Raw genomic sequence first — 11,074 nt, forward strand, 5'->3', positions numbered from 1 at the left:
ATATAAATATAAATGGGATTTTTGCCCTGTGGCTCATTTGATCTAGCGATATATTTCTTGATGGCATGTGTTTATTCTAAACACTGTAATAATGGGTGGACATCACGAGGGCTCATTTGAGGAAATTGCAAATATGTGTTTGGAATCACAAATGGTCATTCCGACCGCAACACCCTTAATTAAAAGGATAGTTAATACCTTTTTGTGCGAAGCCTCTCAACACATTTCTGTGCTTCCCTCTGTTCTTTCAACCTCGTTCCATTGTCACCCGCTCTCAACACAATACAGAGCTCCTCTGCTTGGGTCAAAGTCAGATTGTGCTGCTCTTCTGTTCAAGCCTCCTGTTCCTTCCCATCTTAGAGCGAAAGCCAAAGCTTTCTTCAGACCCACAAGGCTCCGATGATAGGGTTTGGCGAGCTACTCCCTGAGAGCCAGAACTAGCCCACTGCCTATTTTTGCATGGCCAGTGAGCTAAAAAAAGGTTGCATTTTTTTTTTTTTTACATTTTTAAATGGTTAAAAAAATTAAAAAAGAATATTTTGTGTCATGTGGAAATTATATGAAACTTACATTTCAGGGTCCATAGGTAAAGATTTATTTGAACACAGCCATAACCATCTGCTTAAATATTATCTGTGACCATTGGTTGTAACAGAGACAGCATAGCGCCCACAAATCCAAAATTATTTACCATGTGGCCCTTTGCAGAAAAAAATGTGCTTTCCTCTGCCCTATATCTGCTCAGGGCCCTTGCATTACTCCTTCTTTGGCTTAACATGGTTTTCCCCTGCAAACATCTTTGTGGCTTTCTGCCTCATTTGCTTCTGGTCTGTCTAGGCAGAGGTTACCTTCTCCCTAAGGCTGACAGAGTCATCCTATTTAAAAGGGCAACGCTGCTTTCTCCTCTTGTGCTGAATTTGCTTCCAAAATGTGTCTCCATCTAACAAGCACAGATTCTTACTTAATTCTTTTGTTTATTGTTTGTCTCCACACTCTAGAATGCAAGTTCTAGGAGGTCAGAACATTTCCATGGTTTCCTGGCCCATAGCAGACACTTGGAATATCTATATATTTATTATAGTTGTTGCATCCATACCTGGATATACATTAAACACACATGCACACATTGTGATTGTGTCATTGATTTACTATCTATGCGGAGAGACTGTTGGTAGGTACTCTCGTTTTAGAGGACTTAATCGATGAGGATAATGTCTTTGGTGTTAAATTTGTCTTCACCATGATTCTTATAGATTCTGCCTTTCCAGGAGTTCTCCCTTCCCCTTCTTCCAGGCTCAGAATGACTTCCAGCTCTCTTGGCAAGATCATTTCTGTCTGAGGTTTGGTTAGTCCTGGTGTAGACAGAGCTTTCTAGCAAAAGCACCTGGAAGTTCTCTAGACTCTGTTCATTGAACCAGCCCTGCACTAGGCTCTCCTTTGTCTGGGCTCATCATCCTGAGTGTAGTTCTTTAAATTCTGTTCCCCCCATAACAATACTTATAAAAACCCACCTTGACTGAATGCTTTTTTGTACCAGGCTTTCTACATGTCACAGACTTATTTACCCCTGAGGGAAGCAGGTGAGTGCAAGCAGTGTCTTTGGGATTGATCCCCGGATGCACAGGGCAGAGGAGACAGGAGAGCTGGAAGGCAAGAATGGACAGACAGTGTGCACTGAAGTCTGGTCACTGCTGTGGGCGACTGGGGCTCCATCCTGCTGGGCTGCCATGGGAGACCTCCCCAGGGCTTTCCCAGAGAGGGGAGGAAGCAGGGGTATCATTTGAGAGTGGTTCCTGGGGAGTTTCTCCCGGTCATTCTGATGCTTCTGATGTGTCTGCCGTAGGTGCGTATCACAAAAGCCTCCAGGGGCCTGTGGTGTAGCCCAGGTGATGCGGGAAGGGCATGGATAACATCTGTTCTGGCACTTTCCATCATTCTCTTCATCTTCCCAGTGGCTATATGAGATCTGCCTGTTGCCCCCATTTTAGAGACAGACAAACCGAGACTGGGAAATGACATGGCAGAGCCATGACTCAAGGGTGAGGCTGTCTGATTCCGAAGCTGCTCTCTTCATTTGCTCCAGGTCTTTATGCAGATATTACCTTCTTACTAATGCCTTCAGAACGTCCTCTTTAAAAGCAGGACCCTCCTGCCTCCACCCCTTTGCCTGTACCTTAGGCCAGACGGGGCTTGGACTGAAAGCATGGGTTTTGGGATTGGAATCTTCTGGGGTGAAGCGGTGCAGATAGCCCCGCCCCTCCCTGTTCCCCCTTGAAGCCCTTGCATTGTTTCCTGCAGGCCTGCATGTCCTCTCCCCACCGCACCCCAAATCTCCAAATCCACCTCTTGCCACAAATTGCATGACTTCTGAGTACTTTTCTTTTCTTTTTTCAGTGCTGTGTGCTCCCTCCTGCCACAGGGCCTTTCCGCACACCCATCCCCTGAAATACTCTTCTCCTTCCCCACCCTTCAGTCCTACCTCCAGCACCACTTCCTCAAGGAAATCTTTCCTGACACCTCTGTACCCACCACTCCTAGTCTGGGTCAGGTTCCATTTTTACAGATTTCCGGAATCTTCTTTTCTTCAAGATATTTCTCTCACTTTGATGCCAAGCTTTCATTAACATGATTCTATGATTATCATATCTATTCTTCCTAAATGGCAAGCTGTGCTTAGCATATTGTCCTCTTCATCGCTGTCATCTTGCCATCCTGGCTGATGCCCAGCTTGGTACCCGCTTCTCGGTCACTGGTCATTCAATGGTATCGATGCTGCCCGAACCGTCCAAACATCTATACACACATCTTTCAGTTGAGGTCACCCCCAGATGTTCATATCCAAACCACAGAAGATTTGTAGGGAATTTCTGTTTTGTTTTTCAGTAAGATATTTTCTCAGCAGAGCTGAGCTAATTTGTTTGATCAGGGCCTCAACTGCACCCATCAGTAGTTAAGTGAAGTATCTCACAGACTGAAAGTCTTTGGATTTTCTTTTTAATTCCTAGAGGCGGAGACATTTAGTGAAACAGTTGAGTAAAAGTCATTTATCCTTCAAAGCTGAATTTCAGAGGGACTTTGAATGAGCATCTACAAGATTGCCAAGACGAATAATGTATTTGGGGAGGTATGGTGATTGGATTCATATACCCAAATTGTACATAATGCACTTAACATCTTACAGAACAAAATATAAGTTGAAAAATAAATTCAGTTTTCCTTGTAGGACATGAGATATTGTCACAAGGTGAATACTTTTTCACCAAGGCTTTCTATGGCCTTACTAAAATAATAGCTGTATTAGTCAAGACAAGCAATGTTATGCTACAGTAACAAATACTCCTCATCCCAAGTCTTGGTGACTTAACACAATGCAAGTATATGTGATACTCATGTCATAGTCGAATGCCAATCAGGCAGCCTTACTCCCTCTGGACCATGGGATCTCCAAGGTTGCTGAGGCAGAGAAAGAGGGAGATGGAGGGGGCACACTGGCTCTGACCTACGTTGGCCTGGCAACTGTCGACATTACTTCTACTCTTACCCCAACCCAACTCCAAGGATCATGCCTTCAGTTTTAACAGGATTATGCATACTGCTGTGGGGGCCAAGGATGGAAACAGGTAACTAACTAGGAAGCTACTGCTCTTTTTAAGGTAGATATGATGGTGATAGAAGATTTGATCTATAATCAATGCCCCAGACTTTTCATGGCTGGTTGATTTCCCTTGCCAGGAGCACCATTTTCACTTTTTCCTGAGATTAATGCTAATTGCTATCCTCCTTGGCCTCATTCCCTGCCTCTTCCCCCTCCCCAACTCCCTACACATAACTTGGACTATGTAGTTATCTCTTACTGAGAACCTCCATTGACCATTTCCAGAAGAGGTCTTATTTTGTATCTGCAGAATGGACAGGAAGTACATATCCCACATTTAAATTCAACAGCATAAATGCTCTTTGCTCCAAATCTGCATTATACGTGTGCATAATGGGTTACGTTTCATTGAACACATACGCTGACTGTAATTTGAAGAGCCATGTGTTTACCTATCATGTCTGAAGTCAAGCTGTTATCATCTTTATGATAGCTCAAAATGATTTGGCATTAAATCAATCCTCCCATATGTTTCCGGTAATAAAACTCTCTTGGAATCATGCAGTATTTCAGTCTCACCCATGAAGAATTCCTGCTGTGGCTGCTGGGCACTGAGAATGAGAGAGGTTTCTTGTTTTTTTGTGTATGTTCTGCTCCCAAAGCAGGAAGCCTTGCCTGTCAGCTGCACACCCCGTTGAACGTCCAGCTTTTGTTTGTGTTGAGAGCCAAATCAATAGTTACAACAAGTGATTAAATACAGCATGGAGATGCCAGTCATGGGTCAATTCATTAAAGAGGGAGCCCCAGAGAAGGCAGCTTTAGAAAAATACAAAGGAAACATTAGTCTGAGAATAAAGACCAGGCCTCCAGTTCTTCTTGCGTGCCTCTGTGACTTTATTCTCTCTGCTCCTCCATTTTCTCACCTGTATTATATGGAGATTAATCTGGTACATTCTAAGGTTTATTAACTTATTTTTAGAGAGATGAAGAGAGAGAGCACATGCAAGGCGGGTGAGGGGTGGAGGGAGAGGGAGAGAATCTCCAGCAGACTCCCCACTGAGTGCGGAGCACAACTTGGGGCTCGATCTCCTGACCCTGAGATCATGACCTGGGCCGAAATCAAGAGTCAGATGTTTAACCTACTGAGCCACCCAGGTGCCCCTAATCTGGCAAATTCTAAAGCTCCTTTCATCACTATAATCCTGCTATTATATACTATTTTTTTAAAGATTTTATGTATTTATTTGAGAGAGAGACAGAGATAGCGAGAGAGAGAAAAAGCTGGGAGGAGAGGGAGAAGCAGACACCCGGTGAGCAGAGAGCCTGACGTAGGGCTCGATCCAGGGACCCTAGGATCATGATCTGAGCCAGAAGCAGACGCTTAACCGACTAAGCCACCCAGGCACCCCCTGCTATTATAAACTGTTTATAAAACATAGTGGGAGATCAACCAGCTCTGCTAAAGTGTCCTAAAGGAAGTAGGTGGAATTACTTTTCATGAAATATTATGCAGCCACTGAAAGAGGTGTTTTAAAAGAATAATTAATAGCATGCAGGATTATAATTAATAATTAGTTAATAATTGATCATCGTATAGGAAAGAATTCTAAAAAGAATATAACCCCAACTTTAAAAAAAAAGAAAACATATGTGGGTAGGTAAAGAGAGATTAAAAAAATGAACAATGCTTATTTCTGGATGATTACCTTATGGATGATTCGTATTTTATTCCTAATATTTTTCTGTATTTTTCCAAATTTCTAATATCTGTCAAAATTTCTCTGATTCTTTCTCATTGCCTGTCAGATTTGAATCTTTGTCAAGTGTCCAAGCCTTGATCTCCCCTGTAGTTTGCAGCCATACAGATCCAAGTCCCTCTCTACCTTTTTATAACAAATATTTGCAAAATATTTTTAATTATGAAATTAAATTCATAAATAATATAACCTAACTATATACATAAGATAGATATAATGCGGTAACTATAATTTAAAAAGATGTCAAAGCAAAGTAAATTGCAATAAAATAATATGTTTTTTAAAACACAAATGCTTGAACTTAACTACATGGGATGTCACAATGAAATCTCTTAACGCTTGTGCCACAGATGGGAGTGTCTTGGATTTGGCAGCTTCTGGTACAGGCTGATCCAGGTGTGTGCACAGCAGTTCAAACCCCGTGATCCACACGGTTATCCAAGATGGGATTTTGCAAAAGAGAACAAGGTGGTAACAATCTCACAAGACAAAGTGGAGACCTCCCTTAATTTACCTAGTAGTTTCACATTTGTGAAAGTCATTGAATATTGCATTGTGTTCCTATGTAAATGGCATTTAGGTTCTATTCTCAGCTCATTGTGAACAGGTATTTCACTGTGAATGGTGGCTGAAAGGTAGGCAGAAGGCGAGACGGATGGTGTTTCCATGGGCAGGACCATCTTACACACAAGACACTGGCATCTCAATCTGCCTCCCGTCTTCACTAAATGCTGATAGAATCCCCCCTATTGGGACAACCGAGAAATGTCCTCTGTACTTCCCCTTTCCTTCGGGGAAGCACCAGGGCTTCTTAGGAACCCTGCTGTCCCCTGAATCTGCATTTATAGTTTCAGCTCTTGCCATGTCCACCAATCCCCTCAGTCAATTCCTATTCCTTGAGAACAGCATGCCAGCGTGCATGCCTCTGTACTTTTTACACACGCTGGTTCATCTATCTGGGGTGTCCCACCTCCTGAGCTTCCTGCCAACATGTCATCACACTTCATCAAATCCGAGATGCCTTTGACATCTATGAAACACCATTATTTCTGTGCCACCAGGAAAGAAGGAATGTTGCCAAGAAATCTGTGGCATGCTATTGAATATAAGCTGCATCTCAATTTTGAAACTATAAAATGGGAAGAAAAATGTGCATTTAGAATTGATGAAATCTGGTCTTTGCTGTTCCAAGTGAGACTGCCTTAGAGGGATGGTATGCCTAAGTAAATACACATCCAGAGTCAGAGCCAGCAACCTAGCTCAAACACTGACTGCAGTGGTACCCACCGCCCTTCTTAATTCTTTTTTTTGTTTGTTTGTTTTTTTTGAGAGTGTGCACCAGCAGTGGGTGGTGGGGGAAGGGGCAGAGGAAGATGGAGAGGGAGAGAGAGAATCCCCTGCTGGGGAGTCCATGCTCAGCCTGGAGCCCTATGCAAGGCTTGATCTCACAACCCTAAGACCATGACCTGAGCCAAAGTCAAGAGTAGGACGCTTAACCAGCTGAGCCACCCAGGCACCCCTCACCTTTCTGAATTCTTAAAATGGGGTGGGTGATTAGGTATTGGGATAATTAAACAAGATAATTCATGTGAAGCACCAAGCTCGATGTCTGGCCCATGGTTAGCGCTCAATGATTGCTGTTATTCATCATTATTAATAACAGACAGTTATCATGTCACCATGTCCATGAATTTGTCCTGAATTTTCTTAATCAGAAGTACCCCTTCCTTTTAGTGACCCTTTCCAACCATTCACATTGAAATTCTCTGTTTCTTTGTTTCCTCGCTTGGGTGTGAACAGGGTAAGAACAAGGCTGGGACCCGCCACCTCAGAGACAATGCCTGCTAAGGAGGCTGGCACACAGTGGGTCTGCAATCAGCCTTCAAAGGCATGAGCAGCATGATCAAGCGGAGAAAATACAGACTTTGGATTTGCAAGCTCCCCCGCCCTCTGCCGCCTTCTTTGAATCTTCAGCAGAAGCCTAGCTTGTAGAAGCATGAAAGAAGAGCAGTTTTAGTTGACGGTCTTGGGAGCCTCACATCCCCCCAACCTTTCTAGCCATTAAGAGGTTCACCACTATCGCTCAGAGTGTTCAGGATTCATATGGAAAGTAACGTTGACACATGCATGTGTATGCACCCCACCCCCAAACACACACAGAATGAAGCCCTAAAAAGAAAAATAACTTGCTCAATTTCTCAAATAGTGGTTAACATTTACTCCATGTTGACACTGGGCCAGGCACTGTACCAGCACTTTCCAGGCATGATCTTCTTTAATCCTTATGACAACCCTATAAGGCAGCCATAGAGTATTCTTAATCCTCAGAGGAAGAAACTTCAGATTAGCTCACATGGCTGATGTGCCGGAGCCGGGCTATTACCCCAGGGTTTCTGATTCTAAAGCCCCACACTGAATGTATGATACATCTTGGGTTCATTAAATCAGTGTCGGAAGCAAGTCCATAATCAGCTGGCTTGTCTTTCAAGTTTGTGTGTCTTCACAATAACCCTACTGAGAAGGTTTACCTAATGATCTTTCACATTCAGGGATTTTAAATACAGCAAAATTTGGTCATTTTTCAGCAGCTTCATTGTACTGCACAAAGCAGTGTATGAAAGAAAAGATTTTCTTTCTGTAATTTCAGTCCCAAATATTGAGCCAGATAGAGAAGAGAGAGGGAAAGGAGGTGAGATTTTATTAATGCATCCAGCCCAGCTCTGTACTGGGATGAGTTTCTGAAAAGAAAAGTAAAATAACATTCTGATAAAGCAAGCATCGTTATGGGAGACATGTGGCTCCTTCAGATAAATAACCTAGCTCTGATTTCTCTCGGAGGAGCAATACAATAGTACAGTTTTACATTTGCTGGCTTGAAGTCAGAGCACCAAATGCTAGATTTTTGTTGGGGCTTCATGGATTCAGCCCCTTTATTCTTTTCCCTCCCTGGTGATTCATGGTCCTGAAAACTGAGCAAAGATGATGAAAATTGTAACCAACAGCTTAGTAAATATGCAGTTCATTTTTCCTTCTTATTTTCTTTGAAAAGATGGCATTGTAAATTTGCCAACTCATTTTTTTTTTTGAAGGCAGTGAAGACAGACTTATTTGTTAAGAAATGTGTGGTGCTGCCAAAACCCTGCTGAGCAGAGCCCCCAACATCTGGAACTCAAACAGCTGCAAATGTGGGGAGTAAGAAAGTTATTCTCCTGCTGTTCGTGGAAGATAAAGTAATGCTCATTAAGGCTTAGAGCAATGTCCAGAGATTCAATTTGACTGTTAGGATGCTGCTCATCCTGTAGAAGTCTTGCCTCATGTTACTGAAATCTCATGAGTGCCAGGTGCTGTCTAAAATAGTGGGGATGTTTCCCTCTGTATATACTCTCTCAATTTTAAAGGTACTTTTATTTAAACACCTAGCCATTTGATCTACAATAAATGTTTGCTTACCCAGAACTCGATGAAACAAAAAAATTTTAGTTGGTCCACAACTGATGTTCGTGATGATGAGCCTATTGTTTTATAATTTTTTTTTAAAGATTTATTTATTTATTTGAGAGAGAGAATGAGAGAGAGCACATGAGAGGGAGGAGGGTCAGAGGGAGAAGCAGACTCCCTGCCGAGCAGGGAGCCCGATGCGGGACTCGATCCAGGGACTCCAGGATCACGACCTGAGCCGAAGGCAGTCGCTTAACCAACTGAGCCACCCAGGCGCCCGTGTTTTATAATATTTTAAAGTTCCTTTTAGGGGCACCTGGGTGGCTCAGTCAATTAAGCATCCAACTCTTGATTTCAGCTCAGGTCATGATCTCAGGGTCGTTAGATCGAGCCCTGTGTCAGGCTCCATGCTGGGCATGGAGCATGCTTAAAATTGTCTCCCTCCCTCTTCCTCTGCTCTTCCCACCCCACCCCTCCCCCACTCATGCTCTCTCTCTAAAAAATAAAATGAATAAAGTTTTGAATCATCAAAGAAAGATCAGATTCTGCTAAGTGTATTTCTACTATTCTGCACTTGTACTTGAATTAGTTCCTAAATTTTAACTAAATCTGGGATGGCAAATGCTACCTTAAGGCTACATTGCCTTAAGTCCACCAGCATCCTGCATAACTTTGCTTAGCAATGTCAGTAATATAAAGTAACAATCCATATATTTTAAAAGGTTAAAATGTGATTACATTAACTTGGTATATAGCAACAGGTATATAATACATGATGTATAATATACATTATATTCTTTGTATCTATTACATATATATGTTTTCATTTCTCTTGGCTAAGTATATAGGAGGAGAATTACTAGGTCATATGGTAAATGTATATATAAATTTATATGAAATTTTCAGACACTTTACCAAAATAATTAACTAATTTCCCTTCCCATCACCAACTTATGAGACTTCTAGATGCTCCACATCCTTAAGAGTATTTCATGTCAGTTGTTTTAGTTTTAGCCATTCTAGAGTGTGTGTGGTAGTATCTCCCTGTACTTATCATTTGTTTCCCTGTTGACTATTGACAATGAGCAGTTTTTCACATGCTTATTGGCCATTTACATATTTTTCTTCATAAAAAGGCTGATGAAGTTCTTTCTCATCTTTTCATTGGTTTGATTGTCTTTTTATTAATGACTTGTAGGAATATCACTGCATCCTACATACAGGTCCAGTGTTAGATATAACCTTTGCAAGTATTTTCTCCCACTCTGTGGCTTTACTATTCATATTCTTTACAGCACCTTTTAATGAGTGGAAGTTTTTCATTTCGATGAAGCCGAATCTATGAGTTTTGTATCCCATCATAGAAATTTTTGCCTACCTCAGGTTGCAAAGATATCATTCTGTATTTTCTTCTTAAACCTTTATATGTTTATTTATCATATATAGGCATAAGACCCGTCGTGATTGTTTGGTTTAATTTTTGTCTGTGGTATGAGGTAAAGATTAAGGTTATCTAGATGTTCCAATCATGATCTATTGAAAACACTTTCTATTTCTTTCTTTCTTTTTTTTTAATTTTATTATGTTAATCACCATACATTACATCATTAGTTTTAGATGTAGTGTTCCATGATTCATTGTTTGCGTATAACACCCAGTGCTCCATTCAGTACATGCCCTCTTTAATACCCATCACCAGGCTAACCCATCCCCCCACCCACCTCCCCTCTAGAACCCTCAGTTTGTTTTTCAGAGTCCATCGTCTCTCATGGTTCGTCTCCCCCACCGATTTTCCCCCCTTCATTTCTCCCTTCCTACTATCTTCTTTTTTTTAAAACATATAATGTATTATTTTTTTTCAGAGGTACAGGTCTGTGATTCAACAGTCTTGCACAATTCACAGCACTCACCATAGCACATACCCCCCCAATGTCTATCACCCAGCCACCCCATCCCTCCCACCCCCACCACTCCAGCAACACTCAGTTTGTTTCCTGAGATTAAGAATTCCTCATATCAGTGAGATCATATGATACATGTCTTTCTCTGTTTGACTTATTTCGCTCAGCGTAATACCCTCCACTTCCATCCATGTCGTTGCAAATGGCAAGATCTCATTCCTTTTGATGGCTGCATAATATTCCATTGTATATATATACCACATCTTCTTTATCCATTCATCTGTCGATGGACATCTTGGCTCTTTCCACAGTTTGGCTATTGTGGACATTGCTGCTCTAAACATCGGGGTGCACGTACCCCTTTGGATCACTACATTTGTATC

The sequence above is a fragment of the Neomonachus schauinslandi genome, chromosome 10, assembly GCF_002201575.2.
Source record: "Neomonachus schauinslandi chromosome 10, ASM220157v2, whole genome shotgun sequence".
Lineage (NCBI taxonomy): Eukaryota > Metazoa > Chordata > Mammalia > Carnivora > Phocidae > Neomonachus > Neomonachus schauinslandi.